The sequence below is a fragment of the Euphorbia lathyris genome, chromosome 1, assembly GCF_963576675.1.
Source record: "Euphorbia lathyris chromosome 1, ddEupLath1.1, whole genome shotgun sequence".
NCBI classification, from domain to species: domain Eukaryota; kingdom Viridiplantae; phylum Streptophyta; class Magnoliopsida; order Malpighiales; family Euphorbiaceae; genus Euphorbia; species Euphorbia lathyris.
The window spans coordinates 135,473,312-135,478,471 of record NC_088910.1 but is presented as its reverse complement, the minus strand read 5'-3'; the positions used below and the strand labels follow the sequence as shown (position 1 = coordinate 135,478,471).

Here is a 5,160-nt window from a genome sequence, read left to right as displayed (position 1 = left end):
GATAGGGTGGTAACACCTAACAACCCCTCATGCCCAGCAGCCGCCAAACGATCCGCAATCCGATTTTGCTCTCTGAAGATGTGGCTGAACTCTAAGGACTCGAAGGAGGAGCCAAGACTTCTGATAGCTTTGATAAGGTTCTGGCTACTAAGACAAATAGCATATATAATATTTCAATATTTTAAATTTTTCTTTCATTAATTATTATTAGTTTTCATTACAACTCACATAAGATTTAATCCACAATAAAAATGACACAAAAAAGTTTAGATCTTTGGTTCATTAGCTAGAAAATTAGGTTTTGATAAATAACAAAATACATTACAAACCTTAATATATATTTTATCATTTAATTTTTTTCTGTGAGTTTGTATTCTCCGACCACGAGTACTATCTACTATTCTTGAATCTTGGCCATAATATGTGATTGTTTTTCTTTATAACTCTTTTACACTTATATGGAGTATGTTATAAGACTTTTCTGTCTCATGCGCTACTTATTCTATGCACATATAATGAATTCAAATCTTATTTAGAAGCTCGATAAAAGCTCGTCTCGGTCAAAATTTAGACAGATTCGATTAAATCTCGTCAAAACTTGGTTCGAGAGGACTCCGCTCGAAATATTAATTAATGTCCATTACCATAAAGTCGAATAAACAAATTTTCATTCTCATATATAGTTGAATAAACAAATTTGAGAATAAACTATATAATAATTTGAGAATAAACTATATAATAATTTTCATGCTAATATATAGTTGAATAAACAAATTTCTTGGACCACCTAAATCTTCATTGACTACAAAAGTTGAGTATATATATACTAGATAATTAATGTCCATTACCATAAAGTTGCAGCCCAATTTGCAGAATCTGATTTCGTCTAGCTAACCTACTTGACTAGAGATGTCGTGAGCGATATGTAAGTTGTCTCGTAAAATTTTCAGGTACTTTAAAGCTTCATTCTGGGTTTAGATTAGAGATATATAGGTTGTAATAAGAGCTTCATCCGAGAATACGAGGATAAACATCTTGCTCTCTCTCTACAAAAGTTCGATTCATCCTTTCAAACAACTTATTTAACTGCGGTGTTTTTAGAGGAGTTTTGTTGATGTTCAATACTATGCTCTTTGCAATATGCATCCAATGAATCAATGTACTCTTCTTCATCGTTGTTTGTTGTAATGCACTTCAACTTCTCACATACTTGTCTCTTCAGCCGAGCTACAGAATATTTAAGACATTTAACGCTAATCTTATATTTTACTTTTAGAGTATACTTCCATATCATTCTAAAATCGTCATCTTTAAAAGTTACAAAGTAATAAACATCACCAAATAACTTACAAATCTGAGTATGACTCTGTTTGTTTGTCGCAAAATATTGGGTAAGGGAAAATTTTGTGCGGAAGCTTCTCTTCTAAGATAAAAGAGCGAGGCTTGAAAGCAACTCTTTAAGCTCAAACACACCTTTCATGAACTCCAAAATGTTTTTTAGTGTTCGACTACAAAACTGAAAAGCGAGAAGAAGTAGTGGATGACTACTATTTTCAAAAGGGTAAAAAAAATACAGTAAGATTTCAAAAGTTTAGAAAAATGTTTCTCTTTTAAAAAATGTAAAACATTTTTCTCTATTTCTTCGTAAATTTTAATCATTAGCCTGAAAATTATTGAATTATTTTATTTTATTTTTTCCTAATGAAAATATAAAAGTGCATTAAAAATAAAAGCTTCCAAATAAGAAAACTTAAGAGAAATATAATCTATAAAAAAATGTCACGTATGACTAGTATTATCCACTCTCCGTAAAGGACCTCTGTAAATACTCGTACGAGCAAACACGGAAGCCCTTGAGGGAGAGTGAACAATAAATGCCATTAACACCAACCAATTAATCCAGATTCGAGTTGGAAAGATACCTTCAAAATTCAAACAACTCAATACGAAACTAAAACTTATCAAGACAATCATTATTCACCCTCCCAAATGACTCCGGCCCAACCTTGCCACGAGTATCTCGACACGGACCGCCCGGACTGGCCCGGTCCGACCGGAAGCCTTTGAAGGAGAGTGAGAAATAGGAATGCCTCGGCTTGGCTAGCTCTATGATCACAGCAAGCAAGCCACAGCTTGTTCACTCAACCTGCAAGAGCTTCTGAGCTAATCCCATTGTAATTATGAGATTAATTAAGCATTAATGGGAAAGATCAGAAGCTTTTGAGGGAGAGTGAGCAAGTAATTAATGGCTTGAATTAGTATTTCTGATTGGTTGATTAATTTGATGAAGATGATTGGCTATTAAAACCCTATTTATAGGCCAAATTTTTTAAAGGATAAAAGAATAATATCAAAAAACGTGGAGAAAATATTTGTCCATTGTAGGGTCCTCATATCATATCATATCCTATCCATTGACACTTGTCATGTAGTCTTACTATATCTTTTATTTAATATAAATATTTTAAGGGAAAATTGTAGTATACGTCTGGTGTACTGCATTATCTGCGTCGAGCCAATAATTTGATGTCACGTTGTATTGCAAATGAATAATGAAATAATTAGGGTAAAAGTAGGGGTTACATCTATTGAGAATAAAATGAGGGAAAACCGATTAAGGTGGTTTGGCCATGTAAAACGAAGAGCGCTTGATGCGCCGGTTAGGAGGGCTGAAGAGTGGCAAAAGGATGTATTGGTGAGGGGTAGGGGAAGACCTAAGCAAACTTGGAGAAGGGTGATTGAGAGTGATATGAGTTTATTGGGGATTGAGGAAAATATGGTAGTGGATAGGATAGAGTGAAGGGAGAGAATTTGTGTCGCTGACACGACTTGATTTCACGGTTTTATATGATGGTTCATGTTAGCCGACACCGAATCATTTCGGGCTAAGGCTTTGTTGTTGTTGTTGTTGTTGTATTGCAAATGAGACGGAAATAATCTGTAACAACCTGCTTCAATACTATATAGATGTTGTCTGCTTTGACCCAACACGTATCTGCATATATTTGATTCTCACCTTACAAATAAGCTACAAACACTCTTTCATCATTTTTTATGTGGGATTTAGTTCATTCTTGCGCATATCATCATTCCTTAGAGTTGCTCTTTGCTCAGATGTTCTACCCGATGCCACCTATTTCGGACCGGATCGTTACAGGTCCATCAGCTGCTGCCTGGTTCATTCCCAAACAACACATTTTACGTGGAGAGTTGGGTCTGATACCAATTATAATAATCAAGTCCAATACCATGTAGATATTGTCTGCTTTGATCCAAATCCAACACCTTAGACCTCATGGTTTTAAAACAAATCTTCATGTATTGGATTCCGACCTAACTAATAAGCCTCACTAATTCTCTCTCCATTTTTGATGAGGGATTCAATTCATTTTTACCCTCATCGTCGTCTCTTATTGTCACTTCTTTCTCAGGTTTCTATCCCGACACCACCTACTACGGATTGGGTCGTTAAATAGTCTTTCCCTAACAAGTTTTTGCACCAATGAGTGTCGTGAAACCATTTGAACTAAAAGATTAAGCTAATAGCTAAGGTTCAAAAACAACTTTTATTATTATTATTATTATTATTATTATCTCTGACACACTCCTTCACATGAATGCTCCTTAGACTTGAAGCTTACCATGTGTTGAAATTTAATCAACAAATAAGGTTGCGAGGATTGCACTATTGACCATTTGGTCTAAGAGACTTTAGTACCATATCATGAAATCATTTAAACTAAAAACTTAAGCTGATAACTAAGGTTCAAAATAGCTTTTATATTATTTTTGACAATAGGGACGGAGAATCCCATCTATTTCTCTATAGGGTGTGGATGAGAGAAAAATTCCAAATGCAGAGATGGGCCGGCAACGAGAACCTCTCTCTTCACCACACGGTGATCCTTATCCTTTATTTATCCTCGACCTCCTGATTTATTTGTTCTATATTATATTCTGACTTTCATTAATAAAATTTTCTTTTTATTTCAAAATAAATAAATAGATTATATGAATTATATGCAAAATTTCAAACTTAAAAAAAATTTATTAAAAAAAAATTCATTAAAAAATTTTTCACGATAGGAATCCCCACGGATTTCCTGTTCTCCACGAAGATGGGATGTAGTAATCATTTCTCTAGTTTATAACGGGAATAAGAATTTTCTATTTGAACGAGAATAAAAAGTAGTTTTAATTTCTATTCTAACATATTTACAATCATAGATCATATTTTTTTTTAATTATTTAAAATATAATGTGATATTAAATTATTAGTCTGATGTACGAAATTGTAGTACACCGGAGGTGTACTATAACTTTTAATATCTTTAATTTTAATTTTGAAGATATCCGATAGGTCCCAAGAATCACTAAAATAAAGATGAAAAGGTGAAAACATTGTATGGATTTCATTATTGATAAAAGTCAACATTAATAAGAATAAAAATTCTCAAACGGTTTTGGACATTTGGCTCTTAAGAATAATCACAAGGCAATTAAGAATATTGAAAAGCTATAATTAGAATAGAGAGTGGCATCTCAACCTTATCTTTATTATTTAGATGAAGGACAAATCATGATTTTCTTTTGACATTCTCCATATCCTACTTTCTATCTTTTAAACCAATTCGCGTATCTTTCCATATTGGATTACAATTTGCAATTCTTCATGCATACAACACATATATTGATAGTTTGTGTAGATTTTCGGTGGCCAGATCTCTCATTATGTCTTCACATCCAGTTAGGACTGGAGATAAGTTAGGGCTGGAGATAAGGGAGGCCTGAAGGGGTTCTGGCCCCTACGGCCGTCAGAATCACCCCTACTACGAGTGGTTCTGGTCCTTCTGTTATCGAAAGATTAAGGTTGGGATGAGTATGCAAGATGGTGTGATTTTTTTATTGAACCGTGTAAAATTGGCCCCTGTATTCGCCAATGCATCTAGTTGCTTTCTGCAAACTAATGGAGACAATAATGACTGATGGAGGACTATCTGATGCTTAAATTAGTAACTTTCTAAAAAAAATAGAGAAAGCAAGTATATAGGCTAGTATATGTGCGTACATGAGGGCCTCATAAGTCCTATCTTTTATAATCTCCTCATAGTTTTAATCAAGATATGACTTCGCTTCTATTCAGGAACTAATGTTCTAATT

General features: G+C 33.8%; 1 long non-coding RNA gene across 1 annotated transcript; it reads right to left on the bottom strand.

Annotated features, from left to right (window-relative positions):
• Positions 1 to 656: 656 nt before the first annotated feature.
• On the bottom strand, positions 657 to 2,261 carry LOC136215786 (uncharacterized). The gene is made up of 2 exons (XR_010682801.1): positions 1,351 to 2,261; positions 657 to 1,227 (listed from the first exon to the last, which is right to left on the bottom strand). It is a non-coding gene; the product is annotated as an uncharacterized lncRNA (long non-coding RNA).
• Positions 2,262 to 5,160: the final 2,899 nt, after the last annotated feature.